The 13,292-nt window shown below is 45.1% G+C and overlaps 1 protein-coding gene across 1 annotated transcript in view; it reads left to right on the top strand.

The window, feature by feature from the left end:
- ZHX2 (zinc fingers and homeoboxes 2) overlaps nt 1–13,292 on the top strand; it is a 77,505-nt gene that overhangs the window by 51,212 nt on the left and 13,001 nt on the right. The gene's annotated exons all lie outside the window — the stretch shown is intronic.

The following is a 13,292-nucleotide window of genomic DNA, read 5'->3' as shown; positions in this document are numbered from 1 at the left end:
AAGCCCCTTGAAAACGTAACTATACGAAACGTATGTCGGTGGCAGAACCTGGTCACGTGTACTATGTCACTTCCCGATCGTCTGGATAGTGTCAGCAGCTGGTGGAACGCACACCGCCACGGAGGTGGAAGAGCCAGTGTTTTTTTTTATCAAATGATGGAAATTGTAGCTCCTGAACAACTGGAGGGCCGTAGTTTGAGGACCCCTGTTTTAGAGGCTGCAGAGACAGTGTATTTGCAGTCATATTGATTTTATTGGTGGGATAACGGTATCAGGTGGAAGCAAATTTTGCTGATATAGTGGGCATTTAGAGCTGCTGCCCCTGAATGTGTATTGTGACAAACCGTACATCTGGATCAGGTTTTTCAAACGTAAGCTGTTCCAAGATTTGAAAAAGAACCTTTAGCCTACGTTCACATTGAGCCGATTTGACATGTCAAATCGCACGCCAAATTGGAGCCTATTGCCGTCCAAATCGGTGCAATGCCGTCTTCGGCACCGATTCCCAAAAGTAGTTCCTGCACTGCTTTTGGCGACTTCAGGGGCAATTTTCAATAGGTGTCTGTGCATGAACGCACACAGATGTGTCAAGTCGCAATTCAGTTGAAGTTGCGCAATTTTAAACCCGCACTCCCTGTGAACCCGGGCTTATTGTGGCTTGTTCAACTCCTTTTTAACAGTTTAAGCACAACCCGGGATTACACGAGGTCTGCAGTTGCTCCTATTCCTGAGTACTTGGGGTCTGTCCCATAATCCTCAGCAGCTGGAAAGGTTATGTTGTCACTCCGGCACAGCCTGTCCCCGCAATTCTGCTCTACCCAGCGGAGGACGTAGACTGAGAGCCCTCGGCCTGGACTGGAGGCAGATTCTATCAGTCAGTGCATGCCGGACCTGTCAGGAAATATATTCTGCTCTACACTCACTAGCTCAGGCCCTGACCTACATTTCTCCCCTTTTTCATTTTGCTTCGTTTCATTTCGCTACGGCTGCAAAATCTTTCACCTGTTCTCCCGTAGTTCCCAGCCTATGGGTGACTGTCCTATTATTGGAGTCTGAGAGGAAAAGGTGTGCAGGTGCAGAGTTGGGTCACTGCCCATATTGAGCACTAGGCTTCCCTATGTCTTTTCAGGCCTCGTTCATTCCGGCGGTGAAGGGAACGGTAGCGATACATTGCGGTTGATGCATCGCATATTTTTTATTTCTTTTTCTCAACTTTAATAAAGTCTTCCGAACTGATATTTTATTTATCTGTATTCGCCGCAGCAGGTCGCGATGTATTGTACTGCATTGCAACACGCTGCGCTGAAAAAGGTACATTGTGTCCTACTTTATTCAGTGCACATCACTGCAGCAAAGTGGTGGGAACCGAGTTGGCCAATTTATTTGTCTAGCTAGACTGTGCTGGGCAGCCTTGTCCAACATACAATCCATATGGTGTGAACAGGCCTTGCGCTAATGCAATGGCAGCGGGAATGTGGTTTCTGTTGGCTAACACTACCAACCTTATCAAGGGGCACTTAACATAAATTGTGCGTTTTATTTTATTTTTTTTTCTCTATGAACAAGTTTTGATTGTATTATACATTTAATAACTTATAGGACATTTATATAGCATTGACAATTTATGCAGTTCTTTACATTTACATCAGTCCCATGGAGCTTACAATCTAAAGTCCCCATCTCGCTTTCACTAGGGCCAATTTAGATCTCGGCCAATTAACCTACAAGCATGGCTTTGGAGGAAACCGGAGTATCCAGAGGAAACTTCTGGGAGAACATGCAAACTCCATGCAGATAAAGATTACCCTAGTGCTTCAAAGAATTGCTAATCGCAAAGCCACTAGAGTGTAATGCCCATTTCCAACACGTGACTGATTTCTGATTTTTCCTTTTATGAAGTGAATCTGTGTTCATGATTATACTTCAAAAAGTAAAACCCCTGGTTAGGAGCAGATACCGCAAGATGCACGCTGTTGATGAGCCTCTCTGATTTTAGGGGATTTTTAGGGGTAATTTGGATATAATGTACTTCAAGGGAAATAAACTTTATTTGCTCGCCTTGCTTTATCACATATCGAAGCAATGGGCCACTTTTTGCTTTTCACTTTTCAGAGCTTTGACGGGTTTTCTTTTGAGTGTACTTGTACTAGACCTGTTATCACCATGATAAAGGACATGGACCCATTGTGACTAGCGGTGGGCATATGTCTTCAGGGCGTACTCTGGTCACCATTGGGCATGACATTTTAAGAGATGCTGTCACATTGTCTCTAAAAAGCACCCCCCACCACATGCAACTTATTGCTCCCTTTTCCATGTGTTCCTCTATTGTAGCCAGCACCTAATACCCAGCATAGACTTAAGGGAGCCAAGACCTCACCCTCTCCGTTAGTACCTTGTTTTAGACCAAAGCACTACATTGTGGGTGGGTGCCATAGCCAATGCACCTTCTCTGTGTGTTGGGGTGCCATTTATTGTTAATGATACTCCCAATGCAGTTTACAGTAGAGCACACTACAGTACGCATATACCATGTGTTGTAGTGCAAAAAATATCCATGCCTTGGGTGAACATTGGGTTTTGTCTTAAAGTGACACTAAAGGTTTGCATATATATATATTTTTAAATAACTAACATGTCATCCTTGCCTCCACTGTGCAGCTTGATTTGCACAGAGTGGCCCCAATTCTCGTCTTCTGGGGTCCCTTGGCGGCTTTCTTGGCTCCTCCCCACTTCTGATAACCCCCTGTGAGAAGCGCTCTCCCAAGGGGGTTACCTTGCAGGCGCGCTCCCAAGTCCTGTATTTGGCGTCCATAGCCGCCGACTACAGGACTCGGCCCTCGTGTCATTGGAGTTGATTGACAGCAGCACAAGCCAATGGCTGGGCTGCTATCAAACGATCCAATGAAGAGCTGACAAGACTGAGCAAAGGAAGAGCGCGCTTGTGACGCAGAACTTTCCAGGGCTCGGGTAAGTAAAACGGGGGGGGGGGGGGGGGGCGCAGTAATCAATAAGATTTTTTTTCACCTTAATGCATAAAAAAAATTTAACCTTTACAACCCCTTTAAATATATCTAAACAAGGTTGTAACTTTTTTTTACCAGTGAAATTCTGCAGCAGCCTGTGGCGAGCTGGTATTTGTCACCAGGCTGGAAATAAGCACATGATGTGCCAGGATTCTCTGTAATAAAGTGTTTGACACATATTGATTGTTAGCCTTACAGGAGATGACGTGCTTGCTGCAATGTACTTCTCTGCTTTGTGTGCATCTTTTGCCGCTTCAAAAAGCTGTGGAACTGAAAAACCAGCATGACCTGTCTGCTAAAAGGGTGTTGTGGCAGAGCGAGGCTCTGTCCTCATAGCGTAAGTTCTGAGAGAAGACTGCTTTGGCAGCTTTCTCCGGATTTTGCTATCCCCGGAAGGGGCTCTGTAGTTTGGGGATTCCGAAGAGTCTTGGGTGGGACGGGATCCCCAACCCTGTGCACACAGCCCATATAACGAGGGGCTGGTGAGAGCTGTAGGAAGTGGAAGGTGGAGTGTGAGCAGCTGGCTGCTGTTGAAAGACAGACCCCGTCAGCAAAACAGTCTGCCCTGGGGACTTCTTGTCTGAAGGACTGGGAAGGTCAGGACGGCTACAAGAGGCTGGGAGACAAGAAGAGGGGCTGGAAGGCTGGAAGATCCGAGGTGCCTAGCAAGTCCAAGGGGGGCTGGGGGACAGTGAGCAAACTCTGGGGGGCTGGGGAATCCTGTTAAGCCCAGGAGTAGGCCTGGGCAGCAAGGAACTGCAAACCGAGGCAGAGTAAGGCTAAGCCAGGTGGCTTGGTATTTTTTTCATTGTTGTATTTGCTGGAGAAGAACCCCTGTGTGGGAAATCCTGTGTATAAACCTTTGTGTTCCTTTTAATAAAAATGTGCTGCCATGCCCTTAAAACTGATAACGGACTGCCATGAACTCACTGGAAAAATGCATCTATCAATCAGCTAAACGCCCCCAATGTCACAGTATATTTAACCAGAACTTTGTTTTGTATTGAGTAAGGAAGGGTTACAACCTCTCAAGAATTTATTGCTGTCTGTATCCCCCACTGGGGAGTGTCATCCTCTCCATTTGTCCTGGAGATTATTGTCCCTGGGACAAAGTGATGGGAAATCTAAAACTTGTCGCTAGAAGAAGCAAAGCGAAGGATCTTCCAATATGTACATTGGTAGAGATTTCTTATTATACAGGATTTATATAGCGCCAATAGTTTGCGCAGCGCTTTACAACATGGGGGCAGACAGTACAGTTACAATACAATTCTATACAAGAGGGATCAGAGAGCCCTGCTCATTAGAGCTTACAATTCTTACTTTCTTACAGATGTCCTTTAACTTACTAGTTATGTCTTCCAATGGGGACATTGGTAGAGATTTCCTCTTAATTATCTGTTGTATCTTCAAATGGGACCATCCGTACAGTTTTCCCCTTGTATCTTCCAATGAGGACGTGATTGATACAGATTTGCTCTTGCATCTTGTAATGGGAACATCGGTACAGATTTCCTCTTATCCCTCATCTTCCAATGGGAACATCGGTACAGATTTCCTCTTACCTCTCGTGTCTTCCAATGGGAACATCGGTACAGATTTGCTCTTACCTCTTGTGTCTTCCAATGGGAACATCGCTACATATTTCCTCTTACCTCTTGTGTCTTCCAGTGCCGACATTGGTAGAGATTTGCTCTTGCAAACGTCTTGCATCGTTCAATGGGGACATTGGTAGAGATGTCCTCCATATGTTGTATCTTCCAATGCTGACATGGGTAGAGATTTCCTCTTGCTTAAAGCGGTTGTATAGTCCCAAAAGTTATTTTTTTAGTCACCTGTAAGGCAAAAGGCATAATGAGCTTGTATGCACCACATACTAGCTCATTATGAAATACGTGCCTTAGAACGAGGCATCGGTAACTCACCGGGTCCACGCTGAGGTAGCAGACACGTTGCCTTGGCGTTTCTTCTGGGTATCGTGGCTCCAGCGCTGTCGGTGGCTGGAGCCGCAATGTCGTCACTCCCGCATGCGTGCGGGAGACTTTTTCCCGGCAAGGTGCGGCGTCTGCCGGCCCTTAAGCCGAGAATCCCTTGTGCGCATGCGCCGCTGCATTTAGTGGTTTGTTGCAAGAAGAATATCTCCTAGACCGTAAAGGTTTAGGAGATATTCGTTTTACCTACATTATGGGCTTACCTGTAGATCAAAGTACAAAAATGGACTATACAACCACTTTAAGGCCCATAAACACAATAGGACTTTTTGACAACAAATGTCCGACGGACCTGTTTGATCGGACAATCCGACCGTGTGTACGCTCCATCAGACAAACATTTTCTCTTTTTCATTGGACAAATGTTTGCTGTGAGAACAGACAAACTTTCCTACGCCGGCTAATCTTATCGTGTGTACACAAATCCATCGGACTAAAGTCCAAAGTACAAACACGCATTCTCAGAACCAATGCTAAAGATCCGACAACAATAGCAGAAGTTGCCCACAGGGTGGCAGTAAAGAGCTGAAAAAACACGTGATTTGGTGGAAGTTGGCTGAAAAAGTCCTGCCGTGTGTATGCATACCAAGTGCAACGCCCTTAAGACAAAAATCCACGGAAAAGTCTGCGTGGGTATGAGGCTTTACCTCTTGTATCTTCCAATAGGGACATCGGTAGAAATTTCATCTTACCTCTCGTATCTTCCAAAGTAGACATTGGTAGAAATGTTCCCTTACCTCTTGTATCTTCCAATAGGGACATCGGTAGGTATTATTTTATTTTTATTTTTTCTGCTTCCCTTTTGTATGTTTCAATGAAACTATGGTAGAAATTTCCTCTTGCTTGCCTTGTATCTCCATGACATGGAGTGGAGAGTATTCTCCCCAAAGCACACCAAGTTTCAAATAAAGCCCTGTACACACGGTCAGTCCATCAGATGAGAACGGTCTGAAGGACCGTTGTCATCGGTTAACCGATAAAGCTGACTGATGGTCCGTCGCGCCCAAACACCATCGGTTAAATAACCGATCGTGTCAGAACGCGGTGACGTAAAACACGACGTGCTGAAAAAAATGAAGTTCAATGCTTCCAAGCATGTGTCCACTTGATTCTGAGAATGCGTGGATTTTTAACCCATGGTCGTGCCTACTAACGATCGGTTTTGACCTATCGGTTAGGCGTCCATCGGTTAAATTTAAAGCAAGTTGGCTTTTTTTTAACTGATGGTTAAATAACCTATGGGGCCCACACACGATCGGTTTTGACCGATGAAAACGCTCCATCAGACCGTTGTCCTCTGTTTAATGTATCGTGTTTACGAGGCCTAAGAATACTTTTTATTTGGACCATGTTTGTTATCCCAGAGTTTTAGTGTTTAACATGTTCTATATTAAAAAAAAATTGGATCTTCATGAACGCAATACATAGATGCTACAGTATAGATAGGCCCAGTCAGTGCATGTGGTCAAGTAGTATAATGACTAAAACTTGTTTTATAAGATTGGCCAATATGACCTTGCCGTCGTAAAGGGCTGAGTGTTGCGAGTTTATAAAGAAAATCTAATATTTCATAATGTGTTGGGTCATCATTGGTGCCCCTCCATGATTTAGGGGATGATCATATAAAGAAAACTGCATGCATGTGATTAAATCCTAAGAAATGGTCTTGAGTTGTTTCCTGACTATAACTATATAGAAAACCATAAACCAGAGCACATTTCAGAAAAGGAACAAAGCTTGATGGGCGGTTCGCTCAGCTGTACTGTCCGCTCTTGTGTAGCCTACGCCGTCTCCATAGAGATGCATTATCCCGTCTCCTCTTCTGCGGAAAATCGATTTGTGGTGCATTCACCAGTATTCGCCAGTAATCGAGTCAGCCATGGTCTATTAGTGACCATAACATTTGAATCCTTTTTTTATTTTATTTTTTACTTGAAAAGGGGAGAGCATTACTTTAAATAAATCTCTCCTCTCCCCATAGGTAGCGTCCTTTTCCCGGAGTCTGCGTCATTTGGTGGCTGAGCCCTGTGGTGGTTAATTGCAGGCGGCTCTCTTCTGCAGTATGACCTCATTCTCTGCTCGCAGCTTGTCTGCTGCTAGGCTTATTAGTGCGTCGATTACGTGACTGTCTTTAGCCGCTCCCGAGTTCTGCTATGTACGGATGAGTAGATCCATACTCCTCTCCCTGTGGGGGGTCGTGTTAGTGTGCACATTGCACAAAAACGGAGGCAGCCATTTTGCGAGTTTGAGGAAGTGTTACGCCATGCCACACCAATGTTACCAGATTCCCGGCATTGCCTGTGCAGTGAGGGAAGAAGTCATTTTGTGTGCTCAACTGAAACATTAACACTCTGAGCTAAAATCATCCTGTGACTTATAAAGAGGAATTGTTCAGATCGCAAACTCTTTGCGTTTATTGAAAGGGAGCAAGTAAATGCTTGTTCGCTCCAGCCATGTTGGGCAGCAGCCCTAAAGCAAAAAACAGGCACTTTGCCTTGTGTCTTTAAAGCGGATGTGCCATGAAAAAAAAATATTAAAAGCCAGCAGCTACAAATACTGCAGCTGCTGACTTTTAATATTAGGACACTTGCTGTCCTGGAGTCCAGCGCCGTCCGTAGCAGAGGACGAGCGATCGCTCGTCGCTCTGCTGCTCCCCCCGCCATCCTCGGTGAGGGAACCAGGAAGTGAAGTGCTCCGGCTTCACTACCCAGTTCCCTACGGCGCATGCGCGAGTTGCGCCGCTGATTGGCTCCCGCTGTGCTCTGAGAGCCGAGTGTTCCCAGAGCACAACTGGGGGAGGACACGTTCTGCCCGCAGTTTACCCCAAACTGTGTGGCCAGAAGTGGGTGCAAATACCTATCTTTAGACAGGTATCTGCACCCCCCTCCCCCTGAAAGGTGTCAAATGTGACACCGGAGGGGGGGAGGGTTTCCGATCAGCGTGAGTTCCACTTTAGGGCGGAGCTCCGATTTAATATTTCAGTTCACACAATGCCCTGCAGTGGTGTGCGCTTGCAATTTTTGTGCAGCATGTAGCTGTGAAATGCAGTGTGGGATGTAGAGTTGAATGTAATGTCATTTTCTCATCTTTCAACAAAGCTATAAAAAAACACTGTCCCTACAAGGGCGCATAAAGTGTGCCTGCTGATATGAATGGGTCCTATGTCAAAACGTCTGTTCAAGACATTTAGTCAGCTTATCAGCCTAGATGCTGGCATTTTTTTTATCCTCTCATTCAAGGCTTGCCGTTTTATGACGTGCACAAGGCTATTTAAATTTGCCCTTTACTGTATTGCTGTATTCCTCTGAGTGGCAGCCACCTAACAAAATACTTGTATTTATCGCAGTTTCCATGTTCTGTACTGTGCAGCCCTGCCCAGTAATGCACAGTCTATGCAGAAAGGCCTGTCCATGTCCTCCTAGCCCATTAGTTCCTATGGCAGCTCCATAGGGACTAATGGGCCCAGCCATTTAGAGTAGAAATGGATGGACTAAGTGGCGCATTTGTGCAGCAAAAGCTGGGGCTTGGGGCTGAAGCTAAGCATACTAGATGGCTGCCTGTTAGGGGGGAGCATGTCATACTTCCAATGCCGTAGACATAAGGCTTGCAGTGAGGGGGGGGGGGGTATTTGATCCCCTGCTGATTTTGTATGTTTGCCCACTGAAAAAAATGATTAGTCTATAATTTTAATGGGAGGTTTATTTTAGCATTGAGTGACAGAATAACAACAAAAATATCCAGAAAAACACATTTCAGAAGAGTTCTAAATTGATTTGCATTTTAATGAGTGAAATATTTGATCCCCTATCTAATCATGTAAAATTGTGTACAGCAAATAAAGTGCAGAGTTCCTCTGAAAAGTGACTTGTTCCTTGTCACTACACACTGAAATTTGTGTGTTTCTTTACAAGGGACGTGCGGAGCCTGCGCCCTCTCCACCGGGCCAGTGTACTACCTTTGTTACCTCACTCCCAGTTACAGAATGGGGTCCCGCTGAGCACCTAGCGTGGATCTTATGCATGCTTTTTAATTCTTTCCTTTCCGTACTTCGTGACTAGTCCATAGATTTCCGGTTGCTATTGGAAATCAACCGATGAGGAGAGAGCCAGTCATCGACCCCTTGTCACAGGAAGACCCGTCACCTTACCAGTTACCGCACTTAGCGATTGGTTGCTTGTAGCTTCCTTGGTAACCCATAGCAACTATGCTCTTCGACTTGCCGACTTAACCTTTTTTGCAGCAGTGTTACTTCATACCCTGTAGTGCATTTACAGATCCAGGTGCTTTTGATACACCAGAACCCACATGCACCCCTTGAATAACTTCAGACCGGACTCGGAACAATTCATGTATTTTTACTGGAAATGAAATGCAGCATATGAACCACCTCCTTTTCTTAATCCTACCTAGAATTATGTAGTGGCCCAGGCATGCCTCTATGTGGTTATAGTCCATGCTGGCATACCCGTGCCATCCTTTTTTAGAGCTTTGTGCCGTGGCTCGACTCCCATGCGCATGCTGGAATGACATCATGGCTCAGCAAATCGGAAGGCTGACGCACTTGAACCTGGAGGGAAGACCGGGTGAAGATGGAAGCACTGTAAGCAGTGATAGTGCGCTGCTGGAGGGCTTCAGTCTAAGGTAATGACCCGTACACCCGATCCAAAAATCGGACGAAAAATAACGCTTTTGACGCGATCTACGATAATCATATCGTTGGTACAGAGCTTTCCAGAGCCAATCACGACAGTTCATCCGATTTATTATTAGATTGGAGAAGTGCGAAAATTTTCCTCGTATGATGTCAGATCGTACGATTTTCATTTATTCAGTACAGTTGATGTCCAAAAATACATTACAACACATGACATCACTACTGATTTTTTTTTTTCTGTCGTACGAGAATTTTCGTGACTTGAATTTTAGTAACCTATTCAATTTCTACTTAACTTAACTTGACTAATGAGCGAAAACAGTCGATCTGTCATCCGATTTTCAGATCGTGTGTACAGGGCTTTAATGTGCTAGTATGCAAATTATGCCGTTGTCTTTCAGGGTTAAAAAAAAGTGCGGATTACTACCACTTGGATTCTTTACATAAAAAAAAGACTACCCTTTGAAGAAGACTCTAACCTCTATACCCATACTGGCCATAGACTGCAGCCCTCTACAGACTCTGCTAATTTACTGCAGTGATCTATAGCCGTATTAGATTAGAAGAAAAATATTTTTATGTTAAAGGATGTCCTTGGATGTTTAAAAGTTGTAGCTCTCTAGTGTGTTGGAAACGCTGAAAGATTTTAGAGAGAGTTTTTCTACCGCAATCCGTCAGCCACGAATAACACGTTTTCAGTGGGTGTCAGGAATCCAGATGTTGGTCCCAAGTATGGTGTCGCAGTGCCATCTGTCGTGTATTTATAACTCAGACCTACAATTGCGTACACACTGCACCAAACCCATTCCTTATTCTGATGAGGATAAATGCGGCTACAATATGTAACGAGCTTTCAGCGCAGGAGTAGAGATGCCGGTCTTGTGTGGGGCAGAACAATTCTTAATTCAAGGCATATTTTAGGCATTTCCCAAAATATAATAAATGTGGACTTGTGCCTGCAAACTAGGGTTGTCCCGATACCACTTTTTTAGGACCGAGTACAAGTACCGATACTTTTTTTCATGTACTCGCCGATACCGAATACCGATACTTTTTTTTTTAAATGTGTCCCCCCACATATATCCAGCCGTGTCCCCCCACATATATCCAGCCGTGTCCCCCCACATATATCCAGCCATGTCCCCCCATATATTGCAGCCATGTCCCCCATACCTAGTAGATGATGCCGCCGCCGCTGCCGCATTAATCAGCGTGCGGGGAACATTACAGGCAACTTTCGTTTGAATAGCAGTCCATTCCTTGCCGCGCCGTGTATAGACACTCCCCCTTGCTCGGGATTGGACGGTTCTGTCCAATCCCGAGCAAGGGGGAGTGTCTATACACGGCGCGGCAGGTAATACAGCTATTTAAAAGCTGCCTGTAATGTTCCCCGCACGCTGATTAACGCGGCAACGGCAGCTTTGTGGTATGCGGGGGGGCAAGTATTCTATTCAGGCATTGGGGGCATTTGCGGGGAGTACAAGTACTCCCGCAAATACTCGGTATCGGTACCGATACTGGTATCGGGACAAACTATAGTAATCTAAAAGAGGGGTGCACCATCCACCATCTCTTTACTGCTGATCCTGCAGCAGTTGCATAATGTAGAGCAGTGGTCTCCAAACTGTGGCAAAGACAGCAGGACTAGGCCCCCGCCACCTGCGTCACTGGATTTCATTTACAGCAGTAGGAGCCAATGGCTTCTGCTTCTGCAGTCTATCCAATGAGGAAAGAGACAGTGGCTGGAACAAATGGGTTCAGGTAAGAAAAGGGGGGTGGCTGGGGGGGGCCAGGATGCAGCTCTTCGTGGGGGCACCCGATAAAGAGGAGGGGCCAGGATCACTGCCGAACACCCCAGAAGAGGAAGATCGGTGCTGCTCTGTGCAAAACCCTTGCACAGGGCAGGTAAGTATAACATGTTTGTAAAGGTGTCTTTTTTTTTTTTTTTTTTTTTTAAATAGCTTTAATCTTCTGGCGTTTGATGCTCATTTTGTTTAGCCAAAGTTGGGAATAAGGTGAAATATTTATTCCTCACCTCCGTAGTCTTCCTGCCGCACGATGCAGCGCTCAGATATAATCACATGCAATGCAGGGCCAGTGGACCTGTATTGTACACAAGGATGCAAAGGGTCTGCCTCCATCCTGTTAGCAGAAGAGAGCCCTGGGAGTGAGGAATTATAATTATTATACAGGATTTATGTAGCGCCAACAGTTTACATGGTGCTTCACAATATAAAAGGGAGACAGTACAGTTCCAATACAATAAAAATACAAGAGGGCCTTGCTCATAAGAGCTTACAATCTAATAGGGTGGGGGCAAGTGGTACAAACGGTTGTAACTGTGGGAGCTGATGGAAGTGATAAAAGATTAGTTGGGCTGTAACACTTCTCCCTTAGAAATTGGTAAATGGTCAGTCTACCCAAAAGTCATATCTATAAGTAGTGTCTAGGGAACCAAAACGCCCAGTAGTGTCTCTTAGGCTGGATTCACACCTATGCATTTTTAGTGCATTTTGCAGATTTGCACTGCAGAACCATGTTAAATGGACTGTAGTGCAAATCTGAAAAAAGCACTAAAACTGTATAAAAATATAAAAGCTGCACCAATAAAGAATTAAAGCGACACTAAAGAAAAATGTTTACAAAAACAAAAAAAACCTGTTATACTTACAAATAATTGATATCGCCACAAAAAAATAATAATGAACCAAATGTCCAATGCAATTAAGATGATCAATGGATGACAGTAGAATGAGCTTCACCCAGTAAAAATAAAAAAAACGGAAGGTGCCCACCATCGTAATATAGATGTCTGCTTACCAGAGGCAAGCCAAAACTCGCGGTCGGCTGTAACCCAGCCGCGGCCTTTGGTTTGCACGTGGAATTGGTAGGATCACAACAGGAACCAGGTTGACATCAGGAATGGAGATCACTATGATTTGAATGTGCTCGATCACAAGGTCCGTGCAGCCAATGCAGTGAATCCAGGGGAGGAAGGAGCACAGACCATAGTTTATTACCGTAATTAAGTGTTATTATATTATACAAAAATAGAACACTTACATCAAAAGATTAAAATTTGCATGAAAAGTGAGCCGGCCGGGAAGATACAGAAGCCCGTCCTCTGCTGAGCGTGGTGACGTCAGAGTATCGCACCCATACGTGTTTCGTCACAGCAGCCGTTTTCAATGGGGTGCTAAAACTGCATAGGTGTGAATCCGGCTTTGTCTTGAGGGCTCCAACCTGCAGCTGTCCCCAGCTTTGTTGAGTCCCACCTTTTGGAGCCCAAAGCCTTACACTTGATGGGTGTTAGCCATTCTGTACTCTAATGTTGCCTAATCTGCAGCTTCTGTCTTTATAGTACAGCCCTAAGGCCCAGTAGTGGGAGAATTAATTTATAAAGGAGCTATAATGGATGTGAGCTTGAGCAGTTTAATGTAACTTGTCATTAAATTGAATATTTTACACCCCCCCCCCTTGGGATGTTGGGGACTGCAGTTAAGGCCCCTTAGTTGGGGACTGCTGTTGAGGCCCTGTGTTGGCAACTACCGGTGTCTACTTTATCCCCAAAAAAATGTTCAATTGTGCAAGAGCAAGGCAGGCAGGTTTGAAAGCCACACA

This window comes from Rana temporaria, chromosome 5 (assembly GCF_905171775.1).
Source record: "Rana temporaria chromosome 5, aRanTem1.1, whole genome shotgun sequence".
In the NCBI taxonomy this organism is placed as follows: Eukaryota; Metazoa; Chordata; class Amphibia; order Anura; family Ranidae; genus Rana; species Rana temporaria.
The sequence above is the reverse complement of the archived record's forward strand: the minus strand, read 5'-3'. Positions and strand labels throughout refer to the sequence as shown.